The sequence below is a fragment of the Pteropus vampyrus genome, unplaced genomic scaffold (genome assembly GCF_000151845.1).
Source record: "Pteropus vampyrus isolate Shadow unplaced genomic scaffold, Pvam_2.0 Scaffold2, whole genome shotgun sequence".
Taxonomy (NCBI): domain Eukaryota; kingdom Metazoa; phylum Chordata; class Mammalia; order Chiroptera; family Pteropodidae; genus Pteropus; species Pteropus vampyrus.
The window spans coordinates 5,418,310-5,433,682 of record NW_011888783.1 but is presented as its reverse complement, the minus strand read 5'-3'; the positions used below and the strand labels follow the sequence as shown (position 1 = coordinate 5,433,682).

Genomic DNA, 15,373 nt, shown 5'->3' with positions numbered 1-15,373 from the left:
ATGAAATAGAAGCTTGTTAGAAATCCAGAATATGGGGACTTTCCCCAGACCTACTGTATCAGAATTTGAATTTTAAAAAAGAACTCTAAGAGAACTTTTTGTACTGCTTTTGCAACTTTTCTGTAAATCTGAAGCTCTTCTAAAATTGAAAATGTTAGGAAAAAAGAAAAAAGATAATGTTTGGGATACAAAGATCAAAACCTTCCCTCCAGAAGCTCAGTCTTGTGAGAGAGAAACTTATTAAAAGGTAATTTGCTAAAAGCTATAATGAAAGTAATGTAGAAAGTGCTGTCACTTTATAGGAGGAAATGAAAAATGCTGCTTGGAGAACATTGCCAAAGGAAGGTGCCTTGAAGGCATTCCAGGCACAAAGAAAGATGCAAAGAATTCTTTAAGAAAAGTTGCTAATATAAAAGGAACTGAAAAAACAAAAACAAAAAGATGAAACTGAGCCCTGATGAGGATACAATGTTTAATAGACGTGTATATTTTAAAAATATGATAAATCTTAACAAAACTGAGGATTAGTGCCAGACTAGAGAGGTACTATAATAATTAATGGAAGAATTTCTCTTTTGGGGGGAAAAGCAAAGAAATTAAGAGAAATTAATAATTTGTAGCATTAGCACTGTGAAGGGGTTGCAGATAGGCCCTTTTATGGAATTCTGTCTTCTTAGGACTGTTGTGACCCTGCTCTCCCATAACTTTAATGTCTGCACCAGGCCTTTGCAGGTACTGTTTTCTCTGTTGAGCTGGTCTGACCCCTGCTTCTAGTCCTGGTTAATTAATTCCTCCTCGTCCTTTAGCTAGGATTCTGCTCAGAATCACCTCTTCGAAAAAGCCCTTTCTAATTTATGGTGTAGGTTGGATACCATTCTTCTGGATTCCTATAGCATCCAGTATATGTCACATTGTTAACTTTTCTTTTTGTCTTTTTCTCATGAAACAGTAACTTAAAGGCAGGGGTTCTGTCTCAGTGTCATCTGAGTCTCCGGTGTTTTGCAAAGTGTTTGACTCAATAAATGCTTTGAAATAAATGGAAGAAGTGAAAATAATAACCTATTTTTGCCCTTAGTTTACAGTCATAAGGTAATCTTTAGAGATGGCAATAAGAGATTGTTGAAATGCACTTCTTAGCATTAGTAGCTAGGAAGAAATTTAGAGACTTCAACCTGTGCATAACACATGCCTGGCGTATAGTAGATTCCCAGTAAATTTTAGTCTCATGAAAGAATGAACATTCTCATTTTGTACATGAAGACTCTGTTACAGATTATGTTAAGGATGTGTCTCTTTTAGCATATTATTAAGAAAATGTGAACTCAAAGGTGGATCACTACTTATAAATTAACAATAGTTTTTATAGCTTCCAATTGTTAAGTGCCTGTACATGTCAGATTCTATATAATGTATATGTAGAATAATCATATATGGTCACATTTAATTCTCTGAAAAAAACCTATAAGGCTAATATTAGATTTGAAGGCATGGATTTTAATTCAGAAATGTATTATTATAGAACTCATACTTTTTTCCTAATCAGTGTTCTTTCTGCTCTTCCCTGTTGTCTCCTTTTCTTTAAGAAGCTGCTCACACCTTTCTCTTTGTGGAAATTGTGTAGTTGGGAATGAAGGACTTGGCCTTTGATCACTAATTTTCTGTGTGATCATATACAGATCACTGAATTTCTTTTCCTCAGTCTCCACATTTATAAAATACACCTATTAAACTGTATCAGGAGTTCATTCATTACACAACAGATATTTGAAAGGTTAGGTGCTGAAGATACAGCAGCATAAAGAACAGACAAGATCCAAACTCCCATGGAGCTTACATAATGGCAATTGAGGCTGAAAATAAACAGATAAAACAAGATTAAATAGTGCGCAGTGCCATGAAGCAAAGACAACAGGGTGTAAAAGGAAGAATGTGGCTAGAGCAGGGTAAGGACATCCATGGATGGGGTGGTCTGAGACGTGTTCCCCCAGGAAGTAACATTTAAGTTGAGGCCTGAAAGCAAAGCATGGAGTCAGCCATGAATAATACATATGGGGGTGTAGAGTTCTAGGCAGAGGGATGCTCAAAGGCAGAAATTCTAAAGCTGCAAAAGCTCTGCACCTTGGATGGCCAGTAAAGACCAGTGTGGTTGGTGGGAAGAGCACAGTAGAAGAAGAGAAGAGAGGCTGGCAGGTTCACATAATGGACTTACAGCAATGGTAGAGGCTGTTTTCTCAATTGCCAGTGTGCGGACACTCCAGTGGAATCCACAGTGATGTTCTCACATCTTAGGTACCTTTGATACTTCTTTCCATCATCTTTGCCTCTTTTCATGTGTTTAAGAATATCCTTTCTGATCAGTAATGTCTTAGAATAGAGGCCAGAAACTTGTTTCCCGAGCTTCTTTTGCATCAGGGATACACACATATGACCCAGGCTCTGTTAGTCAGATGCACACAGGTAAGACATCAAATTGGAATTTACTGAAAAGAAACAGGCAGCATGGAATCTATTCTGGCAGTGATGACGGCTGATACATTTTATCTATGAGTACAGAGTTTCTCACACAGCATCTGATGCCCAGGTCCTGGCTCGCAAAGTGGACCTTGGTGAGAGTCCCTGGTGATGGTAGCAGTGCTGAGCACAGTGGGCATTTCTATGCTGTTATTTCAGTACTGTTTCTGACTGCATAGCTTGGTTCTCTGGCCATCATGGAGTTTCTGTGTTTCTAATATTTGTCTCTAAATTTCTTATATAACTAGAAAGTATTTCTCTTTGCAGTTAAGAAACCTGTGTCAATGCCTTGAACTTTAAAGTAAGAGTCAGGAAGATTTGCTACCTATGTCTGAGAAGCATTAGATCTATGAGATTCACTCTAACTTTAAATTCTTAGATTAATTAGGGACCAAAAATGACCTGGAGATGTGAACACTGCTCATTTTAAAACCCTATTTCTCATATTTTTACTTATAAAATTAGTTTTGGTAAACTTGTTTCTGTCTTAGAAGCCCACTTTATTGTTTGGGCTCATGGGAAGGAGATGAATTATTCAATTATATTCTTCTGGAAACCTCTTATTGGCCTCCCTTAAAGTGCAAGGTCTAATACGAAGATGCTAGACTAGACCTTCCCACTAGACTTTAGGTCCAGTCTCCCAGATGCATCACTGATAAGGGGTACTTTGTCCTGGACAACCCCTTTGTCACTAAGAGCCACAATCCTAAGCATATATGCATTTTAGAGGCATTTTTGATATCTGTTTAGTAGTCATAATATCAATAAAATATGTAAGCAGCCTTTTATGAGGTCTACTGTGCTGCATCTGGGAAAGAACATCTAAAATTTAAGTGGTTCTTAATAGCTGTACAAAAGTAAGGTGAAAATATGTTTATAATTATCAGTATCCCCATCTGTCCTGTACTTGTGCCAGGGCTGGTCTCCAAAGGGTTGTTAAAAATGTAGCTAGTTCTCTAAAATGGCTTTCCATTTTCTGCCTCTCTGGCTATCTCTCCACTCTATATTGAAGTTCTGAACCTTCACTAACTCCTGGCAATTTTATTTCTTAGTATTTATTCTTATATTTATAGCTGAATTTGTTTTCTTTTTCATTGACATATCAATTGGGTGCAGTGCCCTTCATGATAACTACTAGCAAAGAAAATCCTCTTCCAACCTCTATGTAGGTAAAAATGATGATTGATTCCTATAAATACTTGTTTACCGTAGTGGAAATTGCTCATTGTTACAAATAGGAGAAAAATGAGGCGCACTCCATTTTGTAAAGGTCTTGTCTTCCATAATACCAGTATACACTTTTAAGAACAGCTTACTCTAAATATCAATTGAAAAGCAGATATTTGATTCAGCGTCTTTATGTGAGAGATAATCGTTAGGCTTATGCATATTTAGGCTTTGCCCTTGCCAGTGAATTTTCAGACATTCTGTTTAGTTCTTGCTTTGTCAGTAAGTTTTTGGTGACACATTTACGGCCACTTGAGTGTTATGCCTTAGAGATTTTCTTTTTGTCTTTATGGATTTAGAGGCAAAATGCCTTTGTTAGAAAATTCTCATTCTGGAATATCTTTTCTGGTTGTCCCTATTCCCCCTTTCTCTTAATACATGATGTACATTTTTTAATTATGCATTTCAGCTGGAGATATGTGTTTTCAATTTTGAGAAATTGAAAGTAAATCTAAATAAACAGCTAGGTGATGGGTACATGATGGTAATATAGATATGTATATATATTCTGTTTATGTCTTTTTTTTTAATAACACAAAGTTAAAAAGAAAATGCTATATATTAGATTAGTGTAATCCTGTGACTAAAGCAATTTGATAGATTTCTCTGAGCTTCAGTGTCCTTATTTGTAAAAAGATTTCATAAATAAAGGAATAAATACTTCATTTGTATGATTAGGATTTTATCCAGAAATGAATGTTCTAGTGTTCCAGTACAGACTCTACTCTAAAATACTATTCACATGTTGAGTATTAATTATAAAAGAATTTTGTGTGTCACTCAACATTGATTAACCTAAAAAGAACTGGGTAAAGATTTGCATATTTTTTTTGTATCAGGGTAATGTAGGGTCGTGGAGGCTAAGAGAGGGCATGTGTTGCCTTTAGAAGGTGGTCATTTGGGAAATGGTTGAATAAAATTATGCACAACTTAGAACAACTAGCCCTTTATTTTTGTGTTAGTGAAGTCAATGGCGATCTTAGTTAATGGTAGATGATAACTTTCTTAACTGGGAGCATTCTTAATAGTATCTTACTTAAGTTAATATTGGTTTTGTGGATGAAGTTCTTTAAAATTAGAGAAACTATGACTGGAGAAAAGAGACCAGGCTAGCCTCTCAAGGAGTCTCATGAGAATTTTCATCTGCTCTAAAGCATCAATTTAGAGATAATTAATTCATTACGAATATTTAATTCCAGTTAATAACATAATGTTTATTCATAGTTTACTATATGCTTAGAAATGTGCAAAATTTATAACAAATTATCACATTTCTGTTTCACAACTACATAATGAAGGAGTATTATTAACTTTCATTATATGGATGAGGTAGGTCATTGTGGTTCAGAGAGGTTAAATACTTTGCCCAAGTTCATATAACAAAAAATGATAGGTCTAACTCTTAGACCTATGGTCTGAACATTTTTGTGTTTCTATCTCTTTATGTTTCTTTATTTAGCTGTGTGAGCAGACACACATGAGATTTTTATTATAATAGTCCAAAAAGTCAATTTTTGGAAATGGAAAGGATATAAATGAAAATTATAAATGCACATGACTAATCACATATTGTGTTACTTTCCTAGGAATGCCGTAACAAATAGCACAAACTTGGTGGCTTAAAACAACAGAAATTTATTTTCTCACAGTTCTGGAGGCCAGAAATCCAAAACCAGTATGTTGGCAGGGCTGATTACTTCTGGAAGCTCTGTGGGAAAATTAGTTCCATGATTCTCTCATAGCTTCTGGTTGCTTCTGGTTGTTTCTGGTAATCCTCGGTTTTACTTGGTTTGTAGCTGCATAATTCCAATCCCTGCCCCTGTCTACCATGTGACTTACTCTCTGTGTCTCAAATCACCCTTTTCTTTTATAAGGACACCAGTCATTGGCTTTAAGGCCCACACTAAATCCAGGATGATTTCATCTGAAAATTTTAACTTAAATTATTTACAGCTGTAAAGATCTTCTTCCCAAATAAGGCCAAACTCATCGGTACTGGAGTAGGACTTGGACATATCTTATTTTGGGGGAGCCGCTGTTTGACCTACTTCCTATTTTGAAAATTTGTATTAAACAAAGAAGTGAAATACACAAGTACAATAAGAACTTTAGTTTTAGACTGTCTCAATTAATAGATTACTTAGCTTTAAGTGTATTTTCTACAAGAATGTTATTTTATATACATGATATCATTGCCAGAGATATTCCTGAAAGATTTTATACTTAAATTTTATTTTCTTTTTGCTGCTTCATTAGTAAAAATATATGCTAATCATCATCTTTCAGTCATTTCCAGGATATACTATTGCTATGCACATGTAGTTTCTTATTACTTAAAACTTTGATATTTGAAATTATTTTTAAGAGACTCTAAATGGTAAAAAGATATTATATATTTCATTGATTCCCATTCTGATTCTCATTCCAAAACACCATCATGACATAGAAGGTTAGTATTAGATTTAGTGAAGCAATAATGAATTCAAAATACTGACATGGCAAAGAATATGTATTTGATGATTGGCCAAAATTGGGTGCGACTAAGATAAAACCAAACTGGGCATCAAGAAATCTGAATTCTATTCTCAGCAGTTTATAGGATCTTCCCCTCTGCACAATGGAACAGGAAAAAAAAATTCTAGAGAATAAAAATAAATGGAGAGATGACCACAGCATGTAAATTGCTAAGAGTCTTGGGAAGAGTGATTCATGAAGAAATGTGGACATCAAAATTTGAATATACTTTTAAAGATAAGAAAGGAGGGAACCAAAATGATAAGATGTTCTATCCATGTTTAAGGCAATCAGTATTTTATCAGTATTACTATTATTTTTTTCCCCCTCTTTAATTCTCTCCCCGCCTTCCACCCCTGACCTATGGATGTTGCCATTTCCCCTTAAGAACTGAATCTCTGAAGGCGGGGCGTCTCCTCCCACGGCTCGCAGCATGCACCCGGGGCCTGGTGCCCCCAGGGCATGGTGCACTTAGGGTATGGTCCAGGGCTCCACCTGGGGCACGAACCCAGGACCTTCTGTGTGTAACCACTACACTATGCTAACCACTACACTATGGAGCCACCCCATCAGTATTATTTTTGATACAAACTTAGAAATACTAGATTTGTTTTTGGAAAGTTTAGTGGCATACCAGGGAGGAGATGCTAAGTACAGGGTTGGAGTAGAAGTTCTCTTATTTGATGGTATTGGGAGTATTGTTAATAAGGTAACAATAAAAGGTGATTAAGGTAGTATAATTACAAAAAAAAATGCATATCTACTTAAACTATTTTATTTTAACTTAAAGTTTATACACATGTATTTGTTTGTCAAACTTTTCATGCAAGTTAAGGCCTTTCCTTTGAGTATAAGTCTGTTGATGGGCATTCTACAGACTTTGTTCCATTAAAAAATACCCATTACAAATCCTCCTGATGATTACATCTTCAAATGGCAAGAAGGACTGAGGGATACTTATAAGTGACCTTAATGCAGATTCCTTCTGTTTTAATAATTAGTTCCAATCTTTTATGGCTGTGACAGTGGGGAGTGAATACTAAGTTGTGGTCTGATTAGGAAAGAAGAATGAGGAATGGATGCTTCACAGACAGCAATTTTGATTACAGTGTGTGTGACATAGATACAGTAAGCATGATGGGAACAGAACTGTGCAAAGATATGTGGGACAAAGTCTAGTAAAGTCTAGTAGCTATGGGTTTTCACTTAGCTGTGGACACCAGTTGATATGGTTTACATTTTAACCGAGAGTCACAGTAAATCTGGTCAGTGGCGAATGAGTTAAGTGGAACTCTGTTTTGAGAACCTCTGCTCTTTTAAATGAGCTTTAAAAGTGCTACAAAAGTCTCACAAAATTAAAGGGGAAAGGATTTAGAGAAAATTAGATTTGAGTCAACTTTGAAGGGCAAGATAGCAAAAGGATTCATGATAAGGTGATGAGTGCCTGTGTGTCTTGTTGGGTTGAGAAATTATTCATTCCATTTATATCATGGACTGAGAGAGAAGGGGAGAGAAATTCTCATTGATTTCAGGTTATGAGAGAATATTCAATGAACATTGGGTCATCTGGTTGTAGAGCTGTGCTTGACTGGTCTTTTCTGGGTGGCCAATCTCATCTCACTTGAGCATGGTAAGTCAAAGATGAAATGTAGATGTGATATTCTTGGAAAGTTTAAAGCTATACTTATTCCATGATATTATTTACACACACACACACACACACACACACACACACACACACACACACAGAGTTTACAATTAGGTTCTTTGAACAGATATATCTTGCAAAATAAGGTTAAAGTATAACTTTGTTATTATAAAAACAATTAGGATCTTATTTTCATGAATAACAAACTTTATGCCAAAACTCTAAGCAATGCTTAGACATATCTGCCACATTAAAAACCTCAGATCATGTATTTTAGGCTCAGCCAAAAATATATTTTTTGCTTACTAAGTATGGTTTTGAAAATATGTCTCCTTTATTGTTTTCCTGACCTGATTTTACTGCTAGCTGTGAAGCAAATGTACCTCTTCCTCTCAATTCAGTTATGCAAGTTGATTTTCCTAAATCATTAGCAATACACCACTCTCATAAGCAATTTGTACCGTCTGCCAATTGCCCATGCTGTCACAACAGAACACTGTAAAAAGGTTCTTGAGAACCTTACTGATTTTCTCAAATCCCTCTGAGAAACTTCACTACCCCTCACTTAACTTGTTCGATCCCACAGGAAACAGTGAGAGTGGTCTATCTCAAGAGGTCAAGAAGCGGGACAGAATGGTGGAGGTAAACTGAATTGCTGTGGTTTCAACAGTATGTGGGAAATGAGGAAACACAAATATTGGTTGTGGACCACTCTTTCTAGAAGGTTAGATGTGAATGCAAAGGGATAGAGTGGAGTTAAGATTTTATTGAAGATGAAAGAAATGTGAACATATTTATAAAGAAGCCAATAAAGGAGGGTAGACATTATAGAAAATTGATATGTCTTGTTTCCTATTCCCTCTTCTTGAAACAGAATTTCTCCTCATTATTTCAAGCATTTAATAGTAATAATCTCTAATATTGTCTGAACATATTAAATATGTCACTCTGCGTGATGTTATATGGAGAGAACTAGGAGGTCTTAGTCTTGATCTTTGGAATTTACAGTCTAATGCCGTAGCACATGGTGTGGATAGGGATCAATCCTGCTTTCAGCATGTTCTTTAGCAGAGTTTTAATGTGGCCTATTTTTCTGAGAGTCGTGGTTTGATTCATCTATCTGTGAGTCACATAGAGCAGAACTTCTTTTTCAACGTTGGCACTGAAAACAGAAATAATCCCCATTTTATTGGCCCTAGTCTTCATAGTGTTTTATTGTGCTTCTATTGTTTAAGATAATATGGCTTAATCTGAAATAGGGTTAAATTCACCTAATGATCAGTTGTGTTATAATAGGATAGTTGGCTTGAGCCCCCTAAAACTTTCAAAGGCACTGCAAAAATCTCCAGGTTAAAAGGACTTCCTGATGAGTCAATTAATGCTCCTAAATGCTTAATAAAGTACTCATTTTGGAGTGTACACAAATTGAGTGCACTCGAGTAAACACAAAATTTTAATGAGAACAATTAACAATGTTAAACAAAAACAAACGAAAACAGATTTGTAGAATTTTGGGGGAACAACAGCCTTCGAAATCCATAGTGAGTATTTGATAAATCACAGTATTAAAAAATGTTTGACATTTGTGGAATACATGTTCTTTATAATTTATAAAGCATTTAGTAGACATCATTGCTCTTGTTTTACAACATAGCTGTTATTACTCAGATTTTGCGGTTGATAAAATTGAGAAGGGTAACTTATCTAAATGTACATGACTTATGCAAGTGTACATGACTGATAAGTGACAGTCACGGTTCAAACCTAGCCTGACTGACCCAAGGACAATCTGAACCCCTTTGTAATGCTGTACTACCTCATTAGGCTCATTACACAAGTTTTCTTTCTTCTCCTCCTATGGCTCTTAAAACAGTAAACTGTCAGAAATAGTGTATTACATAATATAGTTATGTAAATACCCTCAAAAAGGTCAGTGGACTAACTTAATATATTCCCGCTTTTAACATGTAATTCCAGTGTCCAGTTAGTGACTGGTTCTTCTCACAATGTTTTTGTTTGTTTAATTGGAGAATTAAAGTAGATATTATCTATGGAAGTGAATTTTTGAACTTATTTTCAACTGGGAATACTCTAGATATATTTGATATCAAAGGAAATAAAATTCAATATAGAAGTGATTGATCATGAAACGTTTGAGGAGCACAGGATAAATTTATGATGAATTTATATAGCAATCGACAGACTTGTTCTTCAGAATAGTTACTTTAATGAAAGTTTTAATTGATATATTATGAGATATTTCAATGTTATATAATTATTTCAATGTTATATAATTGTTTTTAAATATATCTAAGAAAAATGTAAAACTCATTGTTGGGCAATGATACATATTTAAATAGTCAGTATGTCATACCCATAATGCCAAGAAGTTATCTGGTCAAACATGTCACTGTTGACTGGGGCATCAGCCTGTGTGTGGCCTTTATCAACTAATTCCCCCATTGAAACATGTAATCCATTTAGTGGTTGCTGGATATGATATCAGTCTTGCCTCTTGATTTGACTGTAGTACACTGTTGATTAACTGAAGGTTAATGAAGGTTAAACATCCATCTATGTAAACACCATTTATGGATAAAAAGAGTAGGTTTTAGATAAAAGCATAGTCATGAATTGGTTTTTCAGTCATATCTGAAACAAGCTAGGAGAACATCAGAATACTTAAAAGTGAAAATGAAGTTATAATGTTGAAATTTTTTTTTATTTTGAAATAACTTTAGAGTCACAAAAGTTGCAAAATTAAATAAATTAGTCCCATCCATGTACCCATCACCAGCTTCCCCAGTGATGACATCTTACATGACTATTGTGCATTATCTTATATCAGTAAATAATCTAAAGCAACAGTTGCCTAAGTATGAACCAAATTTGGAAATATTAAAAATTAATACCTTTTTTCAATTGTAGATGAAAATTATTGAAACTTTCTGATACACCAAAAAGGCAAATATTAAAACCTATCTCAAAAAAAAAAAACTTGTTCACATTTTATCTTTTAAAAAAAACATTAATGCAGAATGTATTCCAAGTTTTGTTGTTTTTTGAAACTTCCACATTCCAATGACAATAGAGGCTCTACAAAGTGCATCATTCTAATGTACCACAATCTATACATTGGTCCATTGATGAGCATTTAGGTTGTTTGTATTTTTATGTTTATTTTGAATAATGCTGCTGTGAACATTTTTGTAAACATTTTTTTGTGTGTGTGTGTGGACATGTGTATTCAGTTCTCTTTGGTATATTCATCAGAGCGGAATTACTGGGTCATATGGTTAACTGTATGTTTAATTTCTTGAGGACTTGCCAGACTGTTAGCCAAAGTGACTACATCATTTTACAGTCCCACTAGCCACGTTTAAGGGTTCCATTTTCTCCTCATGGTTGCCAATACTTCTTAATGTTCATCTATCCATGTTAGAGGTGCATAGTGGTATCTCTTTGTGGCTTTAATTTGCGTTTATCTGATGGCTAATGAAAAGGGGCATCTTTTCAAGTGTTTATTGGAAATCTGTGCATCTTCTTTGGAGAAATATCTATTCAGATCCTTTGCTTGGTTTTCAATTGAATTTCTATTTATTGTTGAATTGTTCTCTTATTAGATGTAATATTTGCAAATATTTTCTGCCATTTTGTGGGCCATCCTTTTACTTTCTTGATGTCCTTTGAAACACAAGTTTTTAATTTTGATGAAAACCAATGTATATATTTTCCTTTTAATGCTTTTGCTTTTGGTGTCATGTCAAAGAAATCGTTGTCTGAATCAAGGTCACAAAAATTTACATCTGTGTTTTCTTCTAAGAGTTTTATAATCCATTCGGAATGATATTTTGTATGTAGTATGATGTAGGGGTCCAATATCATATTTTTGCATGTGGATAGCCAGTCGTACCAACATCATTCATTGAAAAAACCTCTTCTTTCTTCATTTGTTTGTCTTTGTACCCTTGCAGAAAACTAATTGACTGTAAAAGAAGGGTTTATTTCTGGACTCTCAGTTTTACTTTATTGATCTATTTATTTGTCCAGCCTTATGTCAGCACCACACTTTCATAATTACTGTAGCTTTGTAGTAAAATTTAAGATTGGGAAATGTGAGTCTTCTAACATTTTCCTTTCTCAAGATTGTTTTGCTTAGCCTGTGTTTCTTGTACTTCTTTATGAATTTTAGTATCAGTTTGTCGATTTTTGCAAAAAATGTTCAGCTAGAATTTTAATAAAGATTGCATTAAATCTGTAGATCAATATGGGAGATATTGCCCTTTTATCTATATAAAGTCTTCTAATCCATAGCATGGGCTATCTTTCATTATTTGGATCTTTAATTTCTTTCAATAATATTTTGTAGTTTTCAATGTAGACACTTTGCACTTCTTTTGTTATATTTATCCTATTTTACTCTCTTTGATATTATTAATAGAGTTGTTTTTGAAACTTTATTTTCAAGTTGTTCATTGCTACTGTATAGAAATAGAATTCATTTTTGTAAATTTCTCTTACTAAACTTATTAGTTCCCAAAGGTTTTTGGTTGTTTCCATTGAATTTTTTACATATGCGATCTGGTAATCTGTGAATAGTGATAGTTCCTCCTTTAGAATTATTCTGTTCAAGCCACTATATTGAAATACCATAGACTGAGTGGCTTAAATGAGAGACATTTCATTTTCTGCAGGCTGGGAAGATCAAGGTGCTGGCAGATTCAGTATCTGGAGAGGATGCTTTTCTTGGCTTGCTTATGGCTGCCTTCTTGCTGTATCTTCATATGGTGGCAAGACACCTGGTTTCATCATGGGAGCTCTGCAGTCATGACATAATCTAAACCAAATTACTTCCGAAAGGCCCCACCTCTTAATGCACTTTGGGTTAGGGCTTCGACATATGAGTTTGGGGGGATGGGGCATAAGCATTCATCCTTAACACTTTTCAATCTGAAGGGCTTTTATTTCTTTTTCTTAACTAATTTTGAAAATTTTATTTTTATACTATAATATATGTAATAAGATTTAATTGCAACACATTTTTAAAAATCACTACTATTGTATTTATTTGGGTATCTATTTCAGTTCACATTTTTAATGTAACAGTGAATGAACCTAGAAAGCAAACTGTCCTCATTTTTTCAATACAGTTTTCAGCTAATATTTACTGAATGCAGCATTACTTCCAGGAATGTAGGATATGTTGTGAAAGTTACAAAAAAAAAAATGAACTCTGTCCACAAACTTAATTTCATAGAGAAATTAAGTTTCAAAATGCTTGAAATACTTCCAAAGAAAATATGCTACATACAAATTCAGTGGATATTAGGAAAACTAAACTGTTTTTGTAAACTGATGTAAATAAGACTATGGAAATGACAGAACACAGCCGCATTTTTTTTAAATCTTTAAACTAAGTTTTGTTATATGAAGGTTGCCACATAATTGAATATTTCTCTACTTTGTACACGATTATTCTTAGTTTCCACAGAAAGATTGCTTCTTAACTTCTCATTGGGTGATGGCAAGCACTAAAATCCTGATTTAACAGAATAGTAGTAATAAAAATGCTTCAGTGATTTAACTTGAAAACTGTACATTGGTACAGCCTCATTCTTTTAAGGAATGAGTGAGATTTGACAGTGAAGGTGAATAAGGGGGAAGTTGTTCTACATAGAAACTGACTAGAGTATAGAGGAATTTCTTTTTTTTTAAGTTCTATTTAACTCTGAAAAACAAATAATGCAGAGAATATATTATATAGTTTGAGGAAGATTAAAAAAAGAAGACTAATAAGATACTTTGTACTAAGACATATAAAGTGAGAAGGGTAATTTTAATATAAATAGAAAAGAAGAGTGACAAGCAGAGAACTACTGAGGGACAAAATATAAAACTTCGTAAAAGATTGACTATGGCAGAATGAAGGGGAAGGAATGGTACAAAATTACTGATATTGCCAGCTAAAAATATGAGAAAGGTCTTATGAATCGCTCCAGGTCCTGAAGCCATGAATGGCAGAGTTAGAACTCCAGCATAAAACTTCTGACCCCAAACCATGTGCTCTTTATACCATGCTGCATTTCAGGAGTACCTAGAGGGTTGTGGGCTTTATTACGTCTTCCAAATCTCCAATAGTGTATCATTTATTCAATCTATGTTCTTAAATAGAGTGTTTTACATTTTTTTGCTGAAGTCCACTTTGCAACAGAGGAGCATGAGCTCTTACTTCAAAGATTCTAGAGGTCATAATCAGAGATGCTCACAATAAGTAGGAAAAAAGAAAAGACCAAACATTTATATTAAAAATTTACATGAATGTGTTCTCATTCATAGTATACAACTGGTGTTTTTGTTAGGATCATGTGACCTAGTCATATGAATTTGGACTCCCAAGGGTTATCATACTTCAGGAGCAAAGTGTACTTGATATAGTCATGTCATATTCTTTAATGTGAGAATTTCTGTATATACTTCATGCATTTATTTCTTCATTTATTCAACAAATATTTACTTCATGGCTTCTACATTCCAAGCTCTACATGGAGAAATGAAGGCTTTGTGAAAAGAAGACAGCTTGTGTAACCTACTAGCTAAAAATCACTATTGTATTTATTTGGGCATCTATTTCAGTTCACATTTTCAATGTAACTGTGAATAACTTGGAAAGCAACTACTCGTAACTTTTCAGTTGGGATAACATTGCATCCTTCCTGACCAGGGATAATCTGAGTTTGTACTAGTTGCCCTGATATTGTATCTAGTTAACTCTCTTTTTACTCTCAAAAGTATTCCAATTTGGATGATAAATTACATGGTCACCCTACATGTAATACATTTAAATTCATGTTTCTGTAAAATTTCAATATGAATGCATACCTTCAATCTTCAGCATCATTACTGAGGGGCTGAAATAGGAAAATATTAAGTATACAGATACCAAAATTAACAATAATTATAGATTGAACTTCCAAAAAAACAATCCAAAATAGAGGTGAAGAACTTTGGTAATTCACAAGACAGGACAACACTGATTTAACACTTATGACACATAATGTATTTATACTTTCAGTAAGACCAATTAAATAAAACCTTTTTTTCCCCTTTGTGATTGATTGCTAGAGTTTTGGCAGAAACATGAGACAGATTACTTTTGTGTGCAAAGACTTATTATATACTATTAACCTGCAAAATCCACGGGATTGTATAAATGAGTAGGGGCATAGCATCAAACTAACATACTTGGAGTATTTACTATGTGAAAATGTTTTGCTAGGCTTCTTACATGAATTGTTTTAGGAAAAGACTTAGGAGGGATGAGAAAAACTGCAATTTGAGTAATAGGTAATACTAAGTAAAAAATGAAGGCTAACATTTACCAAGCATTCACTGTATGCCTGGCACTATTCTAAGTGCTTCAATACTAATTCATTTATCCACACAAGGAGTTGTGACGATATTCTTTTTCTTTTT

The 15,373-nt window shown here is 34.2% G+C and overlaps 1 protein-coding gene across 11 annotated transcripts in view; it reads left to right on the top strand.

Annotated features, from left to right (window-relative positions):
- The window catches only part of GULP1 (GULP, engulfment adaptor PTB domain containing 1), a 204,863-nt gene that overhangs the window by 39,123 nt on the left and 150,367 nt on the right, over nucleotides 1-15,373 (top strand). The window lies entirely within an intron of this gene.